We start from the raw sequence: 25416 nt of genomic DNA on the forward strand, positions 1-25416 counted from the left end.
ACCTCCCCACTCGACCCTATCCCCTCCCACCTCCTCCGCTACCTCTCTCCTTCTGCCTGTTCCCATCTTGCCCACCTTCTCAATCTCTCCCTCTCATCAGGCACTGTCCCCTCTGCCTTCAAGCATTCTCTTGTCTCCCCTATTCTTAAAAAACCTACCCTTGATCCTAACACTCTCTCCAACTATCGACCCATCTCTCTCCTCCCCTTTGCCTCCAAACTTCTTGAGCGTATTGTCTATAATCGCCTCACTGCCTTTCTTTCCTCTCACTCACTGCTTGACCCATTCCAGTCTGGTTTCCGCTCTCTCCACTCCACTGAAACTGCCCTCACAAAAGTCTGCAATGACCTCCATGCCGCCAAATCTAAGGGCCACTACTCTCTGCTTATTCTTCTTGACCTCTCTGCTGCTTTTGACACTGTGGACCACCCTCTCCTTCTGCAAATCCTTCACTCTCTTGGTCTACGCGATACTGCCCTCTCCTGGCTGTCCTCCTGCCTCTCTGATTGTTCCTTTTCTGTCTCCTCTCATGATGCTACCTCGCCCCCACTTCCACTAACTGTTGGTGTCCCCCAAGGTTCTGTTCTTAGTCCTCTCCTTTTCTCTCTCTATACGTCCTCTTTAGGTGAACTCATTAGTTCTTTTAATTTCCAGTATCACCTCTATGCTGATGATACTCAAATCTACCTCTCCTCCTCTGATCTCTCCATGGCTCTCCTCACTCGTGCCTCTAACTGTCTTTCTGCTATCTTTTCCTGGATGTCCCAGAGCTTTCTTAAACTCAACATGTCTAAGACTGAGCTGATCATCTTCCCACCCTCCCGCACAACCTCACCTCCCACAATCTCATTATACATTGATGGCACGACTATCTCCTCTAGCCCCCAAGTACGCTGTCTTGGTGTAATCCTTGACTCCTCCCTCTCCTTCAAACCACACATTCAGCACCTCTCACAAACCTGTCATTTTCATCTCAAAAACATTTCCAGGATCAGACCTTTTCTCACCCAGGATGCCACTAAGATCATTATTCACTCACTGATTATTTCCAGACTGGACTACTGTAATCTCCTCCTAACTGGCCTCCCTGACAATTACCTCTCTCTACTCCAATCTATCCTCAATGCTGCTGCCCGGCTCATCTTTCTCACCAAACGCACTACGTCCACCTCCCCTCTCCTACAAGCCCTTCACTGGCTTCCCTTCCCTTTCAGAATCCAATTCAAACTTCTCACTCTCACTTACAAAGCACTCACCCACTCCTCTCCCATTTACATCTCTGACCTTATCTCCCTTTACTCTCCCACCCGTCCTCTTCGCTCTGCTAATGCATGCTGGCTCTCCTGTCTTCTGATTACTTCCTCCCACTCCTATCTCCAAGATTTTTCACGTGCTGCTCCCTTCCTCTGGAATTCTTTACCTCTCCCCCTCAGACTCTCTACAAAACTTCAAACGGGCTCTTAAGACCCATTTCTTTACCAAACCCAGCCAAATCTCATCCTAACCCTCTGTTCCACGCTCTCTATGTACCCCATATGTGTCACACCTGTCTGTCTACCCCTCCCCTTAGAATGTAAGCTCTCACGAGTAGGGCCCTCTTCCCTCATGTGCTTATCCTTTTCTTACTTTAATAATCCTCAACTGCCCAAATCGCGCAGTTTTTTGGCCACCTGGAACTTATCTCTGTCATTTACTGGTGTAGTTATGCTTAGTTACCCTGTACTTGTCCTAAATTGTCTTCAACTGTAAGTCACTGTTTTCCTGTTTTGATTATGTGCATATGTACTCTGTAATTGGGTGCTGCGGAACCCTTGTGGCACCATATAAATAAAGGATAATAATAATAATAATAATAATCCCCCCCTTCCCCCGCCCAAAGCAAACCAAACTGGCCTACAGTAATATATACTATATATGTCTTATAAATGAATTGCTACTACACACCGGTAAACCTTTGCTGCTAAAATATAGTGACTTCATGAACACATCAGAGAAGGTCCTAGCACCAAGCTCCTTTAATCGCATATAGGAGTGTACAAGTGGGCATTTGTGGATTACGTATAATTCATACAGGTGGCAATACATTTTTAATTTCTTACACAACTAAAAAAATGTATTTGTATGTGTATTGTAGATAATAAATTGTGATTATATTTGAAAAACAAACTGTCCATTTTATATGTTTCCCTACAGCCAGCGCTGGTATACTCTCTCTTTTATGAATGTGATGGTCCTCTAGGACAACACCCTGACCATCAACTGCTTAGATATACTCAAAGTATACAAAAAGATAATCCCTCCTATGGCACTGCACAATGGAGCAGCAGAAATAGTACTGAATAGGTCACCAAACCTATAAATAACATACAAAAGAAAAGGTACAATCTCACTGCGCTCCAAATGTCCAACAATTCAATTGATCCTCACAGTAGACTCAGCTGGTATTTCAACCAGATCCTCATTCGCAGCCGCACAGGTGGGCTCCCTTTCTGTCCGAGCCTGTTACTGCAGTTCCCCCATTATGGCGCTCCTGCCTATTAGATTCAGGACTGAGACTTTAATGTGAAACTTTGTGATGCAGGCTAGCTGCCCAGCATAGTGAGAAGCAAAGAAGTGAGTTAGTGACCTGCACTGGGGCTATGTTGTTTGTTATTTTCTGTTTCATTTAAAGCTCCATTTGATTAATTTGCCTGAAAAGCTACAGTATGTGTGGACCCTGATTAAGCTAATTACTCCAGAATTGTCATTTTATATATATATATATATATATATATATATATACATACATACAGACAGATCCATCACTCACGCAGACCCTCAGCTGCTGGAAACTTGCTCACGGTGCCCTCCTCAGAGGCAGATAGCCCCAAATATAGACAGCGGATGGAGGCGGCACTCAGAGACTTGTAAACGGGTAAGTTTCGTGAAATTTAATACATCTACGTTACGGGGCCTCAGCCCCATCGTCAGGATAACAGTGTAATACAAAAAACAACTTAAATACCTTAAGAGCATATGATCCTCCCGCCGCCTCCATTCATGTTGCCCTGCTTCCAGTCACTTCTCGTCCGACCTACGGAAATGACAAGCTCCCGGCCCGTCCAGCAAGCATGCAGGGGCTGGGACTAGGTAACCATAGCAACCTGTGACAACAAAACAATTGAAAAAAAACATTCGGAAATGACAGATGAAGTTTAAAACAGTATACTACAATGTGTCACATCGTGCTTAGATAAGTTACCATAGCTAAACAAAAAATACACAAACAATAGTGATAAATAAACACTCAGGAGAAAAACACGTAATCAACACAATGAATTATTTTCTTTTTGATAAAGGTTTCCAAGTTCAGTGCACGGGGTGCGCAATGGGGTCAGCGGTCGCACAGTCATTTGCCAATACCTTTATGCGGGCGGTGGAATGGGAATTATTCTTTCTGGATCCAGGTGTCAGTGATCATCTTTTTGTGTACCAGCGGTATACAGATGATGTGCTGGTGTTGTGGAAGGGGTGCAGTGAACAGCTGGAATCCATTATCAACACGCACAATAATACTAGTAGTCCTATTAAGTTTACAATGGTGTTGGACAACAAGCAGATCAACTTTTTGGATGTTTGTATCCATTTGGAGAATAATCAAATTGTTACTAGTTTATACACCAAGCCAATGGATCGTAATAATATCCTTAAATTTAATAGCTCTCATCCTAGGGGGACAACATTGGGTTTACCGTATTCCCAGTTTCTTCGTGTCTGTAGGATTACTAGTAACCTAGAAATGAGGGACAAACAGCTTACTGCTATGACACAGAAATTCCTCCAAAGGGGGTATCCTGTTGAAGTATTAGAGTCAGCAAGATTTAACACTTGCAAACTTTCTCGTGAGGCATTATTAGAACAGAAGCCCAAAAAACTCTTAAAGGCAGAGTACCCTGGGTTACACAGTTTAATTCCAGAAGCAGACACTTAAGTAAGAGAGCCAAACAGTTATGGCCTATTGTTGCTACTGACAAGGACCTAGGCACAGTTTACCAAAGTAAACTGATGCCTAGTTTCACCAGAAACAGGAGTATACGGGACATGGCTGTCAAAACTGATATTTCCAATTTTAATCGGACCAAACCTCATTTTTTACAATGGAAAGATGGTTGTTTTAGATGTAGTGTGTGTGTAACATGTAGTTATATGACACCAGGAGATCAATTTTCACATCCCCATACGGTAAAAAGGTATACGATTCGCTTTCCCCTTTCGTATGATTCTCGGTCTGTGATTTATAATTTGAATTGCCCATGCGGCTTGGCCTGTGTAGGCAAAACTGATTGCCAATTTAAGACCAGAATGGCACAGCATAGGTATGCAATTAGAGAAGCGATTAAGTGTGGGACGAGTGAACAGCCTGTGGCTAGGCATTTCATGGTAGCCAAACATGGTTTGGCAACTTTGCGTTATCGGATCATTGATCATGTCCCCTCCTCGTTGCGGGGTGGAGACAGATCAAGGAAGCTCCTACAGCTTGAGGCCAAGTGGATCCATTTATTGGACACAATATACCCGAGGGGGTTTAATGAATCCCTGTGCCTAAGGTGCTTCCTATACATTCATTTAAATTGCCAGTTATGAGGCTGTTCTTTCATACATTTGCTGCTGCCGACATTTGCTGTATCGATCTCTCTTCATATTCATTGTGTTTATTACGTGTTTTTCTCCTGAGTATTTATATATCACTAGAGATGAACGGGTTCGGTTCTCTGAGAACCGACCCCCCCCACACCCCCCCCCCCCCCCGAACTCCACGTTGTTTACACGGGTCCGAGGCAGACTCAGTTCTTCCCGCCTGACTCGGAAAACCCGAACGAGGTAAAATGTCATCATCCCGCTGTCGGATTCTAGCCAGATTGAGATCACATATAGAGCCGAGCGTCGTCGCCATTTTCACTCATACATTGTCGAGAGAGCGAGAGGACGTGGCTACGTTCTCTGAGTGGAAAGCTCAATATCAGCTCAGTATCAGTGCTCAGTATCTGTGCTTCATTGTGGTGACCAGTATACTACAGTACAATAGTCCAGTGCTGCATCTCTCTGCTCAGTGTCAGTTCTAGTATCCTCATCAGTGCTCAGGATCAGTGCTAATTGTCTTGTGCTGCATTGTGGTGACCAGTATACTACAGTACAATAGTCCAGTGCTGCATCTCGTTGCCCAGTGTCAGTTCTAGTATCCTCATCAGTGCTCAGTATCACTACTCATTGTCTTGTGCTGCACTGTGGTAACCAGTATACAGCAGTACAATAGTCCAGTGCTGTTCTCGCTGCCCAGTGTCAGTTCTAGTATCCTCATCAGTGCTCAGTATCACTACTCATTGTCTTGTGCTGCATTGTGGTGACAAGTATACTACAGTACAATAGTCCAGTGCTATTCTCGCTGCCCAGTGTCAGTTCTTGTATCCTCATCAGTGCTCAGTATCACTGCTCATTGTCTTATGTTGCATTGTGGTGACCAGTATAATACAGTACAATAGTCCAGTGCTGTTCTTGCTGCCCAGTGTCAGTTCTAGTCTCCTCATCAGTGCTCAGTATCACTACTCATTGTCTTGTGCTGCATTGTGGTGACCAGTATACTACAGTACAATAGTCCAGTGCTGCATCTCGCTGCCCAGTGTCAGTTCTAGTATCCTCATCAGTGCTCAGGATCACTACTCATTGTCTTGTGCTGCATTGTGGTGACCAGTATACTACAGTACATTACTAAAAGTCCAGTGTCTTGTGCTGCATCTTGCTGCTGTAGGGTGCTATGGTAGTGTCCTGTCACTGTGCCTAGGTCATCATCATTCCAGTCACAGTGGTATCTGGTATCTATCTAGTGGTATCTAATTCCAGACATTACTACCATCTATTTCCAGATATATTACTGGCATATAATTCCACACATTATAAAATGGAGAACAAAAATTTGGAGGGTAAAATAGGGAAAGATCAAGATCCACTTCCACCTAGTGCTGAAGCTGCTGCCACTAGTCATGGCAGAGATGATTCAATGCCATCAACGTCGTCTGCCAAGACCGATACCCAATGTCATAGTAGAGAGCATGTAAAATCCAAAAAACAAAAGTTCAGTAAAATGACCAAAAAAATCTAAATTAAAAGCGTCTGAGGAGAAGTGTAAACTTGCCAATATGTCATTTACGACACGGAGTGGCAAGGAACGGCTGAGGCCCTGGCCTATGTATGTTCATGGCTAGTGGTTCAGCTTCACATGAGGATGGAAGCACTCATCCTCCCGCTAGAAAAATGAAAAGCGTTAAGCTGGCAAAAGCACAGCAAAGAACTGTGCGTTCTTCTAAATCACAAATCCCCAAGGAGAGTCCAATTGTGTCGGTTGTGATGCCTGACCTTCCTAACACTGGACGGGAAGAAGTGGCTCCTTCCACCATTTGCACGCTCCCTGCAAGTGCTGGAAGGAGCACCCACAGTCCAGTTCCTGATATTCAAATTGAAAATGTCACTGTTGAAGTACACCAGGATGAGGATATGGGTGTTGCTGGCGCTGAGGAGGAAATTGGCAAGGAGGATTCTGATGGTGAGGTGGTTTGTTTAAGTCAGGCACCCGGGGAGACACCTGTTGTCCGTGGGATGAATAAGGCCATTGACATGCCTGGTCAAAATACCAAAAAAAATCACCTCTTCGGTGTGGAATTATTTTAACAGAAATGCGGACAACAGGTGTCAAGCCGTGTGTTGCCTTTGTTGTAATAAGTAGGGGTAAGGACGTTAACTACCTAGGAACATCCTCCCTTATATGTCACCTGGAGCGCAGTCATCAGAAGTTATTGACAAGTTCAAAAACTTTGGGTGACAGCGGAAGCAGTCCACTGACAACTAAATCCCTTCTTCCTCTTGTTCCCAAGCTCCTGCAAACCACACCACCTACTCCCTCAATGTCAATTTCCTCCTTAGACAGGAACGCCAATAGTCCTGCAGGCCATGTCACTGGCAAGTCTGACGAGTCCTCTCCTAACTGGGATACCTCCGATGGATCCTTGAGTGTATCGCCTACTGCTGCTGGTGCTGCTGTTGTTCCTGCTGGGAGTCGATCGTCATCCCAGAGGGGAAGTCGGAAGATCACTTGTACTACTTCCAGTAAGCAATTGACTGTCCAACAGTCCTTTGCGAGGAAGATGAAATATCACAGCAGTCATCCTGTTGCAAAGCGGATAACTCAGGCCTTGACAACTATGTTGGTGTTAGACGTGCGTCCGGTATCCGCCGTTAGTTCACAGGGACTTAGAGAATTTCTTGAGGTAGTGTGTCCCTGGTACCAAATACCATCTAGGTTCCACTTCTCTAGGCAGGCGATACCGAGAATGTACACAGACGTCAGAAAAAGAGTCACCAGTGTCCTAAAAAATGCAGTTGTACCCACTGTCCACTTAACCACAGACATGTGGACAAGTGGAGCAGGGCAGACTAAGGACTATATGACTGTGACAGCCCACTGGGTAGATGTATTGCCTCCCGCAGCAACAACAGCAGCAGCGGCACCAGTAGCATCATCTCCCAAACGCCAACTCATTCCTAGGCAGGCTACGCTTTGTATCACCGCTTTCCAAAAGAGGCACACAGCTGACAACCTCTTACGGAAACTGAGGAACATCATCGCAGATTGGCTTACCCCAATTGGACTCTCCTGGGGATTTGTGACATCGGACAACGCCACCAATATTGGCCCTCATTCCGAGTTGTTCGCTCGCTAGCTGCTTTTAGCAGCATTGCACACGCTAAGCCGCCGCCCTCTGGGAGTGTATCTTAACTTAGCAGAATTGCGAACGAAAGATTCGCAGAATTGCGAATAGAAATTTCTTAGCAGTTTCTGAGTAGCTCGAGACTTACTCAGCCATTGCGATCAGTTCAGTCAGTTTCGTTCCTGGTTTCACGTCACAAACACACCCAGCGTTCGCCCAGACACTCCCCCGTTTCTTCAGACACTCCCGCGTTTTTTCCCAGAAACGCCAGCGTTTTTTCTCACACGCCCAGAAAACAGCAAGTTTCCGCCCAGAAACACCCACTCCCTGTCAATCACACTACGATCACCAGAACGATGAAAAAACCTTGTTATGCCGTGAGTAAAATACCTAACTTTTGTGTAAAATAACTAAGCGCATGCGCTCTGCGAGCCTTGCACATGCGCAGTAAGCGTCTAATCGCAATACAGCGAAAATCGACAACGAGCGAACAACTCGGAATGACCACCATTGTGCGTGCATTACATTTGAGCAAATTCCAGCACGTCCCATGTTTTGCTCATACAATGAATTTGGTGGTGCAGAATTTAAAAAAAAACGACAGGAGCGCGCAGGAGATGCTGTCGGTGGCCCGAAGAATTGTGGGCCACTTTCGACATTCAGCCACCGCGTGCCGAAGACTGGAGCACCATCAAACACTCCTGAACATGCCCTGCCATCAGCTGAAGCAAGAGGTGGTAACGAGGTGGAATTTAACCCTCTATATGCTTCAGAGGATGGAAGCGCAGCAAAAGGCCATTCAAGCCTATACAGCTGCCTACAATATAGGCAAAGGAGGGGGAATGCACCTGACTCAAGCGCAGTAGAGAATGATTTTAACGTTGTGCAAGGTTCTCCAACCCTTTGAACTTGCCACACGTGAAGTCAGTTCAGAGACTGCCAGCCTAAGTCAGGTTATTCCCCTCATCAGGCTTTTGCAGAAGCAGCTGGAGAGATTGAAGGAGGAGCTAAAACAGAGCGATTCCGCTAGGCATGTGGGACTTGTGGATGGACCCCTTCATTCGCTTAACCAGGATTCACGGGTGGTCAATCTGTTGAAATCAGAGCACTACATTTTGGCCACCGTGCTCGATCCTAGGTTTAAAGCCAACGTTGTATCTCTCTTTCCGGCAGACACAAGTCTGCAGATGTTCAAAGACCTGCTGGTGAGACACTTGTCAAGTCAAGCGGAACGTGACCTGCCAACAACTCCTCCTTCATTTTCTACAGCCACTGGAGCTGCCAGGAAAAGGATCAAATTTCCAAAACCACCTGCTCACGGTGAGGGCAGTCAGGAGCGAAAACTGACATCTGGTCCGGACTGAAGGACCTGCCAACGATTACTGACATGTCATCTACTGTCACTGCATATGATTCTGTCACCATTGAAAGAATGGTGGAGGATTATATGAGTGACAGCATCCAAGTAGGCATGTCAGACAGTCCGTACGGATGCTGGCAGGAAAAAGAGGCAATTTGGAGGCCCTTGCACAAACTGGCTTTATTTTACCTAAGTTGCCCCCCCCCCCCCCCCCCCCTCCAGTGTGTACTCCGAAAGAGTGTTTAGTGCAGCCGGTAACCTTGTCAGCGATCGGCATAGGAGGTTACTTCCAGAAAATGTGGAGAAGATGATGTTCATCAAAATGAATTATAATCAATTCCTCTGAGACATTTACCAGCAATTGCCGCCAGAAAGTACACAGGGACCTGTAATGGTGGATTCCAGTGGGGACGAATTAATACTCTGTGAGGAGGGGGATGTACACAGTGATAGAGGTGAGGAATCGGACGATGAGGAGGAGGTGGACATCCTGCCTCTGTAGAGCCAGTTTGTGCAAGAAGAGATTGATTGCTTATTTTTTGGTGGGGGCCCAAACCAACCAGTCATTTCAGCCACAGTCGTGTGGCAGACCCTGTCGCTGAAATGATGGGTTTGTTAAAGTGTGCATGTCCTGTTTATACAACATCTTGCACCTCTTTTTTTTATTTATCTTTGCATCATGTGCTGTTTGGGGACTATTTTTTTTAAGTGCCATCCTGTCTGACACTGCAGTGCCACTCCTAGGTGGGCCAGGTGTTTGTGCCGACCACTTGGGTCGCTTAGCTTAGTCATCGAGCGACCTCGGTGCAAATTTTAGGACTAAAAATAATATTGTGAGGTGTGAGGTGTTCGGAATAGACTCGAAATGAGTGGAAATTATGGTTATTGAAGTTAATAATACTATAGGATCAAAATTACCCCCAAATTCTATGATCTAAGCTGTTTTTGAGGGTTTAAAAAAAAAAAAACCTGAATCCAAAACGCACCCGAATCCGACAAAAATTCTTAAGGGAGGTTTTGCCAAAACGCGTCCGAATCCAAAACGCGACCGCAGAATCGAATCCAAAACCAAAATCCAAAACCTGAAAAATGCCCGATGCACATCTCTATTTTATCACTATTGTTTGTGTATTTTTTGTTTAGCTATGGTAACTTATCTAAGCACGATGTGACACATTGTAGTATACTGTTTTAAACTTCATCTGTCATTTCTGATTGTTTTTTCAATTGTTTTGTTGTCACAGGTTGCTATGGTTACCAAGTCCCAACCCCTGAACGCTTGCTGGACGGGCCGGGAGCTTGTAATTTCCGGAGGTCGGACGAGACATGACCGGAAGTCGGGCAGCGTGGATGGCGGTGACGGAAGGACCATATGCTCTTAAGGTATTTAAGTTGTTTTTTGTATTACACTGTTATCCTGACGATGGGTCTGAGGCTCCGTAACGTAGATGTATTAAATTTCACGAAAACTTACCCGTTTACAAGTCTCTGAGTGTCGCCTCCGTCCGCTGTCTATATTTGGGGCTATCTGTCTCTAAGGAGTGCACCGTGAGCAAGTTTCGAGCAGCTGAGGGTCTGCGTGAGTGCTGGATCTGTCTATATATATATATATATATATATATATATATATGACAATTCTGGAGTAATTAGCTTAATCAGGGTCCACACATAGCTTTTCAGGCAAATTAATCAAATGGAGCTTTAAATGAAACAAATAATAACGAACAACATAGCCCCAGTGCAGGTCACTAACTCACTTCTTTGCTTCTCACTATACTGGACAGCTAGTCTGCATCACAAAGTTTCACATTAAAGTCTCAGTCCTGAATCTAATAGGCAGGACCGCCATAATGGGGGAACTGCAGTAACAAGCTCGTACAGAAAGGGAGCCCACCTGTGCGGCTGCGAATGAGGATCTGTATAGAAATGTCTTCAACAAAATGGCTGCCACCATGGACGATACAAAAAAAAAACGACAATATGGGCAAACAAATACAGAAACACAAGCATCATGTTTTACAAAAGTCAGAGAGAAGGCAACATTATGTCCGAAAGATCGTAATAGACTAAGCAGCACACTGGGAAAACTTGGATTTAGCAACTACCCTGGGAAACTCTGACAGCGGTGAGGTAGGGCTACAGTACCTATATGTGTGAGAGGGAGGTGGATGCGGTATATGTGTGTAAGAGAGAGGTGGATGGGCAGGGCTGGGTATATGCGTGAGAGGGAGGTGGCTGGGGTATATATATGAGAGGTAGGTGACTGGGGTATATGTGTGTGAGAGGAAGGTGACTGGGGCAGGCCTGGGTATATATGTGTGAAACATTGGTGGCTGGGGTATATATGTGTGAGGGAGGTGGCTGGGGCAGGGTTGGGTGTATATGTGTGAGGTGGCTGGGGTATATATGTGTGAAAGAGGTTGCTGGGGGCAAGGCTGGGTATATATGTGTGAGATATAAGTGACTGGGGTATTTATGTTTTAAAGAGTAGGCTGGGGTAGGGATGGGCATATGTGTGATAGAGGGAGGTGGTTGGGGTATGTGTTTATGTGTGAGTGAGGTTGATCTGCCATGAGTTTATTTAAGATCATACTGAGGTGGCTGAGGCAGGCTATGGTATCACATAGCTATAATGATAGAGTAACATGTTATAATAACACCCACCCCACAGTCCAAACTTTAACATTTGAAAAAAAAATGTAATGCTCCACCCTACTGTAGCTCTACCCACTTTATCCAGGCTATATACGATATCCTGGCAGACTGGATGCCAACTGTCTCTATACCCACAGCAGCATCCTGTCTGTCAGAATCCTAGCAGCGAGTCCCCGCGCAGGCTCACTGTGCTCGCCATGCATCGAGCCCGGTGGCTCACTGCGCTCGCCACAGGTTCTATTCCCACTCAGTTGGTGCCATGGATTCACCAACTGAGTGGGAATACGGGTCCGGTGTTGGGATTCCAGCATCGATCTCCTGAGCGCCGGGATCTCGACAGCTGGTGTACTTACTGCATCCCCTATATCCATAGCTCCACCCCCAGGGGAAGTCCTACCTATTTTGTCAGTTCTGGGGGCCCACAATTTCTGATGGCAACCCTGCTCACAGGTATGGCACCTCCTGGCCTTTTCAAAGTCCTTCCTGCCTCTTGCTGGTGTAGACAAGGTCTCCTGGCTTTCTCACACTCATGGCCCGCTGGCCTGGCTTCTTCTCAGCAACATAAGTACAGTCATAGAAATTGGTAGTTCGCCATGCCTCCTGCAACTTTAGATGATTGGTTTTCACACAGTTTGCTGCCTCAGTGTTTTTAGACCTTTTGTCAGATGTTACTATGGTATACTGAAGTAAAATTACAAGCATTTCATAAGTGTCAAAGGCTTTTATTGACAATTACATTAGGTTGTGCAAAGAATCAATATTGTACAGTGTATATTTTAGGCGCTAGCATCCCCTGGATCAGAGGCGTAACAAGGGTAGGGCGAGTGGGGCACATGCCCTGGGCGCCTTGGCAGGCCCAGGAGAGGGGGGCGCCGCTGGCAGCCAGGGCATCATGCCCCACTCGCCCCCGTCACGCCAAAATGTGAGGGGAGGAGAGAGCAGTGTCTCTCCCTCCCCTCACCGCCGCCAGCACTAGCAGCGCTGCTATGTCCGGTCTACGGCGGCGTTAGCCAATCAGAGCTCGCGGACCGGCTCCTGATTGGCTGCCGGTCCGCGAGCTCTGATTGGCTAGCGAACCGGCGCCAGACAGCCGCCGGAGACCTGGAGCGGTGAGGGGAAGGAGAGGTGCTGCGCTGCGCTCTCCTCCCCTCACGTCAATAAGCGGTGAGTAACGGGGAGCGGTACAGTGGGGCATGTATCTGGCACTGAGTGGGGCATGTAACTGGCACTGAGTGGGGCATGTATCTGGCACTGAGTGGGGCATGTAACTGGCACAGTGGGGCATGTATCTGGCACAGTGCGGCATGTATCTGGCACAGTGGGGCATGTAACTGGCACTGTGGGGCATGTATCTGGCACTGTGGGGGCAATGTAACTGGCACTGTGGGGCAATGTAACTGGCACTGTGTGGCATGTAACTGGCACTGTGTGGCAATGTATCTGGCACTGTGTGGCAATGTATCTGGCACAGTGGGGTATGTATCTGTCACAGTGGGGCATGTATCTGTCACAGTGGGGCATGTAACTGGCACAGTGGGGCATGTATCTGGCACTGTGGGGAATATAACTGGCACTGTGGGGCAATGTATCCGTCACTGTGGGGCATGTATCTGGCACTGTGGGGCATGTAACTGGCACTGTGGGGCATTGTATCTGGCACTGTGGGGCAATGTAACTGGCACTGTGGGGCATGTAACTGGCACTGTGGGGCATGTAACTGGCACTGTGGGGCATGTATTTGACACTGTGGGGCATGTATCTGGCACGGTGGGGCATGTAACTGGCATGGTGGGGCATGTATCTGGCACGGTGGGGCATGTATCTGGCACGGTGGGGCATGTATCTGGCACTGTGGGGCAATGTAACTGGCACTGTGGGGCAATGTAACTGGCACTGTGGGGCATGTATCTGGCACTGTGGGGCAATGTATCTGGCACTGTGGGGCAATGTATCTGGCACTGTGGGGCAATGTATCCGGCACTGTGGGGCATTGTATCTGGCACTGTGGCGCAATGTAACTGGCACTGTGGGCCATTTTCAGTGGCCACACCCCTTCTGGTGCGTGGTCACACCCCTTCTGGTGCGTGGCCACGCCCTCTTTTTCACCGCGCTTTTTAAAACTTTTTTTTCTTGGGGGGCGCGCCATTTTCCATCTTGCCCCTGGGCTTTGAAAACCCTAGCTACGCCTCTGCCCTGGATGTTCAAATACAGAGAAATAATTTCAATAAAATCTTTTATTCTAAAATCCAACACAATTTGGATATGATAACTGAATTCAGTCTTATGCTTTCACATTAGAAACAAAATATATAAACATTGGTAAAGTGACATAGTGCAGTTGTTATAGTGTAATTTTCATTTATCACAGTACCATGATAAAAAGTGACACAGTGCATATGGGGCATCAGAATGATATCAGTCTCTCACCATGAACAGGTGCTGCGGTGGGCTGGCTGTATGGCAGTGTAGGTCCCGGGCTGTAAAGCTCGGCACCACCACAGTAGGATTTTACAGACCGATTAGATGTCTCCCCTTTCTGTGTATTCCAAAGTGCATGTAGTCCAAACAATGGTGGTCATTCCGAGTTGTTCGCTCGCAAGCTGCTTTTAGCAGCTTTGCACATGCTAAGCCGCCGCCTACTGGGAGTGAATCTTAGCATAGTAAAATTGCGAACGAAAGATTAGCAGAATTGCGAATAGACACTTCTTAGCAGTTTCTGAGTAGCTCCACACTTACTCGGCAACTGCGATCAGTTCAGTCAGTTTCGTTCCTGGTTTGACGTCACAAACACACCCAGCGTTCGCCCAGACACCCCCCTGTTTCTTCAGATACTCCCGCGTTTTCCCAGAAACGGCAGCGTTTTTTCACACACACCCATAAAACGGCCAGTTTCCGCCCAGAAACACCCACTTCCTGTCAATCACATTACGATCACCAGAACGAAGAAAAAACCTCGTAATGCCGTGAGTAAAATTCCTAACTGCATAGCAAATTTTCTTGGCGCAGTCGCAGTGCGAACATTGCGCATGCGCAATTAGCGGAAAATCGCTGCAATGCGAAGAAAATTACCGAGCAAACAACTCGGAATGAGGGCCAATGTGTTTCGGTTAAAGATCCTTTTTCAAGAATGGATGACATGCAGTGCACGCTTTGGGTTTAAATACCCTGTGATACTCTGTCTAATTACACATTAATTGGATGATTTCCGCCTCATGGTTAGAGGAAATGCTTGTTTTGCATTCCATAGCACTTCCACACTGAAAATTGTAATGCCGCCTTGCCGAAACCGGAAGTAGCGTCATGCGTTCCATCTGACGCTTCTGGTTGCGTTCCAAAGTATTCGTAGATGATTTATCACAATGCGGAGCTTTTACTTAGTTTGATCTATCCGTTCCACCTCTATATCGTAATCTCCATTAACTCCGTTCAAGAGCTTTATATGTCACATCTCCACTGTAATTCCTCCTGGATCTCCCTTTACATCTGGAACGGTGGCCATCTTTAGTCAGGGCAATGGTTTCTTCATAATGTGATTACTATGTTCGTCACCATTTTTAAACAGGTATCCAATATACTTCGGACTTCAGATATTTGAATCAAAAACTGATCCCAAAAAGTGGTACTAGTCCTGGCTCACAATTAATCTAATGTGGTACTTTATATTCCCACATAGTCCTTCCCTAAACTGAGTCAGGATTTTCCCACTTTTTAGCACTCGCTCCAAACTGGTTTTTGAAACATTTTTAAAAAGAAAGAGAAAAAAGAGAGAAAAACACATTAAATAAAAAATATATAAAATATTTTTACATCAAGATTAATCTAAAAACCACTTAATTTCAAAATCAGCATTGTGACCATTCGGTTTGAGGGTATTTAGTTCATAGATCCACCTCATCTCTCTCTAGGCTATTAATTTCTCTACATTTTTATATTTCCAAGTTGCTTGTACCTGTTGGATCCCTAAAAACCTCTTAATTTGTTTCTCACATTTATTGTGTTTTACACTAAAATGTTCTGATAGCGGATGTGTATGTAACCCTTTTCGTATGTTATAGACATGTTCCGCTTTTTCTTCAAAGATCTCAATGTTTTGCCTATATAGATTAGACCACATTTACATTCAAGTAAATAAATTACAATGCAAGAATGGCAAGTGATGAAATCTTTTATTTTATATTTTTTGCCATTAGCCACAAATTCTACCGTTTTACGTTCAATGCTACGAGTGTGTTGTGGTTTTACACATCACACAATCGCAAAAGCGATGAAAACCCTTATTCCGTTCCTTCTTTAGACTAACTTCCAGAAGGCTACTGTTGACCAAATTATCTTTTAATGACTTAGCTTTTCTGTATATAAACTAGAGATGTGCACCGGAAATTTTTCGGGTTTTGTGTTTTTATTTTGGATTCAGTTCCGCGGCCGTGTTTTGGATTCGGACGCGTTTTGGCAAAACCTCCCTGAAAATTTTTTGGCGGATTCGGGTGTGTTTTGGATTCGGGTGTTTTTTTTCAAAAACCCCTCAAAAACAGCTTAAATCATAGAATTTGGGGGTAATTTTGATCCTATAGTATTATTTACATCAATAACCACAATTTCCACTCATTTCCAGTCTATTCTGAACACCTCACAATACTATTTTTAGTCCTAAAATTTGCACCAAGGTCGCTGGATGACTAAGCAAAGAGACCCAAGAGGGCGGCACAAACACCTGGCCCATCTAGGAGTGGAACTGCAGTGTCAGACAGGATGGCACTTAAAAAAAATTGGCCCCAAACAGCACATGATGCAAAGAAAAGAGAAAAAGAGGTGCACTGTGGTCGCTGGACGGCTAAGCTAAGCGACACAAACACCTCAATATCACAGGAATTATTCATTCTAATCAATGGTATTATTGGTCCAAATCACTGGAAGAAAATGACAAATCACTGGAATTATTCGTTCTAATCAATGGTATTATTGGTTCAAATCACTGGAAGAAAATGACAAAATCACTGGAATTATTCATTTTAATCAATGGTATTATTGGTCCAAATCACTGGAAGAAAATGACAAAATCATTGGAATTATTCGTAAACATTTGTAGAAAGTTGCTGCTTTCTGATTACAGAAATGCTCGGATATTCCTGCGAATCCACAATCCCTTCCCAGAGCAAAAAGAAATTGAGAAACCGTTGTTTGAGAACGTTTGTTCTCTTTCCCTTACAAAGGAACAAACCACTTTCCAATAAATGTATATATATATATAGAAAGATTAACCCAGCGCCAGCTGAAAATATTTAAATATCTGCAGCCTCTTGAGTGGGTTTACTCTTCCCACAATAGATGAAAACAAAAAAACAAAGTTTTTCCCACGAATGGGAAAAGATAGAGGCGCTGATATTAAAATATTAATAATAAATACACCATATACCAATAAATATAATTTTGATTTATTATACCAATCTGATAAAAAGATTATTTTTGGTATTACCGGCTGGTAAATATAATAAAATATATTCCACTATTTGAACAATCACATGCCTTAAAATGAAGGAAATAAGAAACTTAAAAAACTACTAATTGAATGAAAATCTACAGTGTAGAATGTCCTTTAAAGTTTTTGGATATCCAAATACTGATGGTTTATTCCACCTAAAACTTGAGCCCAATATTATTGTTATAATCACTCCTCCCGGCCGCTGGTAGCAGTTCCTTTATATGCAGACATATCAGGAGGTCAAATGGAAATGTTTAACTTGTGGTTGTTTAAAAGTTACCAGAAAGTGATATTGGCTCATCAGGTGGTGTTCAATTAGTATTCAGCTGAAGTGGAGCAGTCTCTCAATCAATATATCATAAACGGATCAAAGATTCTCTTTAAACGAGGGGTTATTTAGCTGATGGTATACGGGCTTTCAAGCAGTGTTCCCAATGGGGTGAGGTGTAATAATAAGTGCTCACCTCGTTCTCTGTATCAGGCTACACACCGCACACGGGCTGTGCGGCAGGCACTGCTTCAAGCACTGCTCTCTCCCCAGACCGCTACGTAGCTAACTCCCTCCGTGCTCTATGTCGGGCTGCACGCCGCACACAAACCGTTCTGAGGAAGCCGCTGATCTGTCTTGAAGGCCTTCTTGTTTATTTATCACAAGCCGGCATTTCCATTACATTGAGGATCAACTTGACCTGCATGCAGTGGAGACCATTGGGTGCTCAGGGAGCGAGTGCCATCTGCAGTGGTGCCTGCCGTACGGTTTGTTTGTTTGTTTGGGAACTTTGTGGTCAGCGGTGAGGTTACTTTCGGTCAACAGCTGACCACAAAGTTCCCACCATTGGTTACAATGGAGCGCATAGGCGCTACATTGTAACACTGCCGTGTGCTGCCTGCCATACACTACAGGAGCACACAGCCAATCAGGAGGGTGCCACAACGTGGCGCTCCCTGATTGGCTGATGGAACCCTCTTAGACAGAAGTCAGGGGGGGTTCCTTGCATTCGGGGAAAGGGGTCCCATGTGAAAACATGGGGCCCCTTTCAGTGCGTGGTCGGGTGTCCGTTTTTTTATTTTGCAAAGTACCAGGATTACAAATTGAAAAGAAAAGGAGCCATCTACACTGGATTTTGTGAGTATAATTTTTTCAACAGGTACCCCATGGATTCTACATGGAGAAGAGGACCGACCCTCAAGTGAACATAAGTAAGTATGTGTATATGGAGGTGTGGATGTATGTATTAAACTTTTACTTTCAAGGTGTGTGTCTTCTGTTTTTATTGGGGTTTTTTTTTTAGTAGTAGTACTACAGGTACCAGCGAGCCCGGTTTTCCACCGCATGCTGGTACTTGTGGTTCTCCAAGTACCAGCTTGCGGGGGAGGCTTGCTGGGACTTGTAGTACTGCTAATAAAAACAATATTCATTTTTTGACAAGGCTATCAGCCCCCCATCCGCAGTCCTTGGATGGGGGGGGACAGCCTCGGGCTTCACCCCTGGCCCTTGGGTGCTGGAGGGGGGGACCCCTTGATTGAAGGGGTCCCCACTCCTCCAGGGTACCCCGGTTAGGGGCGACTAGTTGGGTATGTAATGCCAGGGCCGCAGGGACCTATATAAAAGAGTCCCCCGGCTGTGGCATTATGTATCTGGCTAGTGGAGCCCGGTGCTGGTTTCAGAAATACGCGGGACCCCTACGCTTTTTGTCCCCCGTATTTTAGGAACCAGGACCAGGCGCAGAGCCCGGTGTTGGTTGTTTAAATATGGGGGAACCCCTGTCACTTTTTTCCCATATTTTTTCAACCAGGGCCGGCTCAAAGAGCCCGAGGCTGGTTTGGCTTAGGAGGGGGGATCTACGCATTTTTTTTAAACAAAAATAACACTTTCACACCCCTTCCCACAGAAAAACATGCACGGATCTCATGGATCCGTGCATGCCTATCCGAACACGGTAAAAAAAAGCAGGTCTGGTTTTTTTTAGCACTTTTTCACGATTTGTATTTTAGCACCGCAGTGTTTGGCTATTGTCGGCAGTGTTTGTGATTTGCACTTTTTAGTAAATGACCGATTTCTACCAAATTCCTGGCGTATTTGACCGATGGTGGATTGATTCGAAATTTTTTCCTAGGACTTCCAAAATAATACGAATGCCCTCATGACTGCCGTGATTTGAGTTTAGTAAATTCCCGAGATGACACTTTGAAGAAAAAACATAATCTCGGTCAAAATCGGGACCTTAGTAAATATACCCCATAGAGCACGGAGGGAGTTAGCTACGAAGCGGTCTGGGGAGAGAGCAGCGCTTGAAGCAGCGCCTGCCGCACAGCCCATGTGCGGCATGTAGCCTGATACAGAGAACGAGGTGAGCACTTATTATTACACCTCGCCCCATTGGGAACACTGCTTGAAAGCCCGTATACCATCAGCTAAATAACCCCTCGTTTAAAGAGAATCTTTGATCCGTTTATGATATATTGATTGAGAGACTGCTCCACTTCAGCTGAATACTAATTGAACACCACCTGATGAGCCAATATCACTTTCTGGTAACTTTTAAACAACCACAAGTTAAACATTTCCATTTGACCTCCTGATATGTCCGCATATAAAGGAACTGCTACCAGCGGCCGGGAGGAGTGATTATAATAATAATATTGGGCTCAAGTTTTAGGTGGAATAAACCATCAGTATTTGGATATCCAAAAACTTTAAAGGACATTCTACACTGTAGATTTTCATTCAATTAGTAGTTTTTTAAGTTTCTTATTTCCTTTATTTTATGGCATGTGATTGTTCAAATAGTGGAATATATTTTATTATATTTACCGGCCGGTAATACCAAGAATAATCTTTTTATCAGATTGGTATAATAAATCAAAATTATATATATTGGTATATGGTGTATTTATTATTAATATTTTAATATCAGCGCCTCTATCTTTTCCCATTCATGGGAAAAACTTTGGTTTTTCACTTTCCAACAAGACTGACGTTTTTTTGGAATTATGGAGACATAATGTTTTTGAATATAAATCCTAAAGCAGGTGGTGTATTAGAGCAAAAGAGTGCAAGAGACTAGCCATGCAGTTTCTGAAATATTATGACAAAATGTTACTGTATTTCATAAGCACTCATTCCTAACTCTGCTAAGTACTGTTTGGTATACTGTATCTGGCTTCCATGAGGTAGTTGTCCATTATTTCAGCTTCCATTGACCTTTTTGAAAGCGGTAGAAGTTAGAAACATAGAATTTGACGGCAGATAAGAACCACTTGGCCCATCTAGTCTGCCCCTTAAAGTTATAGATTATTTTTTTTATTTTTATTTTCCCTATTTTTAATTTTCTCCTGCATAGCCCAGTAAAATGTTGCAATGTTAAATATTGACTTGTGCCTTCTGGGGGTCCACTTCTTCACCAAACCCAGCCAAATCTCATCCTAACCCTCTGTTCCACGTTCTCTATGTATCCCATCTGTGTCACCCATGTCTGTCTACCCCTCCACTTTAGATTGTAAACTCTCACGAGCAGGGCCCTCTTCCCTCATGTGCTTATCCTTTGTCTTACTTTAATAATCTTCAATTGTACCACATCCAGCAGTCTTCTGCCACCTAGTGATGAGCGAGGTTCGGTTTTACTCGGTTTTACTCGGTTCTCAAAACGGCATCTTATTGGCTATCCAAAACACGTGACATCCGTGAGCCAATAAGATGCCGTTTTGAGAACCGAGTAGTGCCACCTGATACTTATTCCAGTGTCATCTGCTGATGTAACTATGTTTATTTACCATGTACTTGTCCTATACTGTCATCAACTGTAAGTTGATGTTTTCCTGTTTGATTATTTATGTACTCTGTAATTGGGCGCTGCGGAACCCTTGTGGAGCCATATAAATAAAGGATAATAATAATAATATAAGGGTGTATAATCCCCAGGTGTATCTTACACATCACACAGTACAGTATATAGGGTGTATAATCCCCAGGTGTATCTCACACATCGCTCAGTACAGATTACAGGATGTATAATCACCAGGTGTATAACACACATTGCACAGCACAGTATATAGGGTGTATAATCCCCAGGTGTATCTCAAACATCACACAGTACAGTATATAGGGTGTACAATCCCAAGGTGTATCTCACACATCACACAGTACAGTATATAGGGTGTATAATCCCAAGGTGTATCTCACACATCGCTCAGTACAGATTACAGGATGTATAATCACCTGGTGTATAACAGACATCACACAGTACAGTATATAGGGTGTATAATCCCAAGGTGTATCTCACACATCGCTCAGTACAGTATACAGGGTGTATAATCACCAGGTGTATCACAAACGTTGCACAGTACAGTATACAGGGTGTATAATCCCCAGGTGTATCTCACACATTGCTCAGTACAGATTACAGGATGTATAAAATCACCAGGTGTATAACACACGTCGCACAGTACAGTATACATTCTGGTCACAACAATGCAGCAGATATTGAATACTGATCAGGATTCTAGAAGTGACACAGAGCTGCAAGATACAGCAATGGCCTACTGTACTGTACTATATGTATACTGCTGGTCACCAAAATGCTGCACTGTCCTACTATATACTGCTCACAATAATGCAGCACAGAGATAGTATACTTGACACAGAGCTGCAAGATACAGCAATGGCCTACTGTACTGTACTACGATAATTATATACTGGTGGTCCCCAGTCCCCACAATGCAGCACACTGAGCACAGATATTTGCAGCACACTGAGCACAGATATGGAGCGTTTTCAGGCAGAGAACGTAGATATTTTCAGCACACTGAGCACAGGTATTTGCAGCACACTGAGCACAGATTACGGAGCTTTTCAGGGAGAGAACGCAGCCATGTCCTCTCCGTTCAATCTCCAATGCACGAGTGAAAATGGCGGCGACGCGCGGCTCTTTATATAGAATACGAATCTCGCGAGAATCCGACAGCAGGATGATGACGTTCGGGTGCGTTCGGGTTAACCGAGCAAGGCGGGAAGATCTGAGGCTGCCTCGGAAGCGTGTAAAATAAGTGAAGTTCGGGGGGGGGGGGGGGGGGGGGGGTTCGTATCTCGGAGAACCGAACCCGCTCATCTCTAATATAAACAGTGGTTTTTCTGGGAGATGGTTACCCAGCAATGGGTCATTTAAAAGTAATTTCCAATTGTTCTTAATAACTTGTTCTACGTTCTTATAGTGCCCACCGTATTGGGTGAGAAATGCCCATTGATATGCAGTGGATTCCACTCTATTTTTCGGTTTTGCTACAAGTAGATTCTTTCTATTTCTTCAATTTTCTTTTTTGCTTCAGCTAAAGTTTTTTTAGAATACCCTTTTTCTGCGAATCTCTCTGTCATTTCTTCCACTTGGGTTTGTAATATCTCATTTCTAGTGCAATTTCTTTTCAAACGTCTATATTGCCCCAAGGGTATATTTTCCAACCATTTTATATGGTGTTCACTATTCATATTAATATAGGCATTTGAATCAGTGGGCTTTCTATTAGTCTTAGTACAGATCTGTCCTCCTTCAATATATATGACCAAATCTAAAAACGTAATCTCTGATTGACTTATAGAAAAAGTTAAATTGATATTAATAGAATTATCATTTAAAATGTTACAAAAGGAGTGTAAGGAATTCATATTTCCCTTCCAAATAAAAAATATATCATCTATAAAACACCACCAGCATACCAGGCTCGCCCCCAGTCTCCTGACTTCATCTATGGTTTCTTTCTCCCAATAGGCCATGAATAACTTAGCATAGCTTGGGGGCGACCCTGGTACCCATGGCGGTACCCCTTTGTTGGAGGTAATAGGAGCCATTAACATAAAAATAATTATTGGTTAGAATAAAACCAATGGCCTCCAAGATGAATTCTTTAAGATCTTCGGAATAAGTGCTTGTGCCTAGGAAATATTCAACAACCTGTTTCCCTTTGTTCCCTTCTATAATTGTATAAAGAGTACTAACGTCGGCACTTACTAACGTGCAATCATCTTCCCATTGGATATTTTCCAGTTTCCTTAAGACATCACCAGTATCTTTTAGAAAAAAAGGCGTATCAGCAACTAATGGTTGTAAAAAGGAATCTATCATTGCTGATAGATTTGAGGTTATACAATTGGTACCCGTGATTATGGGGCGACCTGGTGGCTCAGTGGGGTGTTTGTGAATCTTAGGCAGAACATAGATAGTTGTGGTTGAGGGATCCATAATGTTAATAAAATCTACTTCCTCTTTTTTGAGGGTCCCCTTTTCGAGAGCGTTATTACACATATTGATTAGATTCTTAGCAATATTTGTTATAGGGTCACTCCTTAGTTTTTATAGGTACCCTGATCTGCCAACTGTCTATCAATTTCTTTAATATAATCAGTTTTAATAACGACCCCTCCCCCCTTGTCTGCCGGCTTTATTATCAAGTTTTTATTTTCCTGTATAGGAAGACAAGGGGGAGGGGTCGTTATTATGAACCAAACTGATTATATTAAAGAAATTGATACGGATACTTTGTAACACAACCGGAAGCATCAGATGGAACGCATGACGCTAATTCTGGTTCCAGCAAGGCGGCATTACAATTTTCAGTGTGTAAGTGCTATGGAACGCAAAACAAGCATTTCATCTAACCATGAGGCGGAAATCATCCAAATAATATGTAATTAGACAGAGTATCACAGGGTATTTAAACCCAGAGCGTGCACTGCATGTCATCCATTCTTGAAAAAGGATCTTTAACCGAAACGCGTTGTTTGGACTACATGCACTTTGGAATACACAGAAAGGGGAGACATCTAATCGGTCTGTAAAATCATACTGCGGTGGTGCCGAGCTTTACAGCCCGGGACCTACACTGCCATACAGCCAGCCCACCGCAATAGTGAGAGACTGATATCATTCTGATGCCCCATATGCACTGTGTCACTTTTTATCATGGTACTGTGATAAATGAAAATTGCACTATAACAACTGCACTATGTCACTTTAAAAACAAAATAAATAAACATTGGTAATGTGAAAGCTTAAGACTGAATTCAGTTATCATATCCAAATTGTGTTGGATTATAGAATAAAAGTTTTTATTGAAATTATTTCTCTGTATTTGAACATCCAGGGGATACTAGCTCCTAAAATATACACTATACAATCTATTGTTTTGGTTCACGTATTGGAACTGAGTGTTCTGTTCCCTTATAGTGTTTATAGGGCTGCATGGTCTCTCCAGAACTGCGCGGAAAAGGGTATTCACTTTTTTTTCTACAAAGAATCAATATTTGCAGTGTTGACCCTTCTTTTTCAAGACCTCTTCAATTTGCCCTGGCATGCTGTCAATCAACTTCTGAGCCACACACTGACTGATGTCTGCCCATTCTTGCCTAATCAATGCTTGGAGTTTGTCAAACTTTGTGGGTTTTTGTTTGTCCACCCACCTCTTGTGGATTGACCACAAGTTCTCAATGTGATTAAGGTCTGAGGAGCTTCCTGGCCATGGACCCAATATTTTGATGTTTTGTTCCCCGAGCCACTTAGTTATCACTTTTGCCTTATGGCAAGGTGCTCCATCATGCTGGAAAAGGCATTGTTTGTCACTAAACTGTTCTTGGATGTTTGGAAGAAGTTTCTCTTGGAGGATGATTTGGTACCATTCTTTATTCATGGCTGTGTTCTTAAGCAACATTGTGAGTGAGTCCACTCCCTTGGCTGAGAAGCAAACCTACACATGAATGCTCTCAGGATGCTTTACTGTTGGCATGACACAGGACTGATGGTAGCACTCACCTTTCCATCTCATTACAAGCATTTTTACAGATGCCCCAAACAATCTGAAACGGGATTCATCAGAGAAAATGACTTTAGGCCAGTCCTCAGCAGTCCAATCCCTGTACCTTTTGCAGAATATGTCCCTGATGTTTTTCCTGGAGAGAAATGGCTTCTTTGCTGCCCTTCTTGACACCAGGCCATCCTCCCAAGAGTCTTCACCTCACTGTGCATACAGATGCACTCACACCTGCCAGCTGCCATTCCTGAGCAAGCTCTGCACTGGTGGTGCCCCGATCCCACAGCCGAATCAACTTTAGGAGACGGTCCTGGTGCTTGCTGGACATTCTTGGGTGCCCTGAAACCTTCTTCACAACTATTGAACCTTTCTCCTTGAAGTTCTTG

At 44.2% G+C, this 25416-nt stretch overlaps 1 long non-coding RNA gene across 2 annotated transcripts in view; it reads left to right on the forward strand.

Moving 5' to 3' along the window:
* Nucleotides 1-25416, forward strand: part of LOC135058029 (uncharacterized) — a 118797-nt gene that overhangs the window by 78317 nt on the left and 15064 nt on the right. For both annotated transcript variants that reach the window (XR_010244543.1, XR_010244544.1), the window contains exon 2: nt 10344-10482. This is a non-coding gene — a long non-coding RNA (uncharacterized LOC135058029). The remainder of the gene's footprint in view (nt 1-10343; nt 10483-25416) is intronic.

Source organism: Pseudophryne corroboree, chromosome 3, assembly GCF_028390025.1.
Source record: "Pseudophryne corroboree isolate aPseCor3 chromosome 3, aPseCor3.hap2, whole genome shotgun sequence".
Classification (NCBI taxonomy): domain Eukaryota; kingdom Metazoa; phylum Chordata; class Amphibia; order Anura; family Myobatrachidae; genus Pseudophryne; species Pseudophryne corroboree.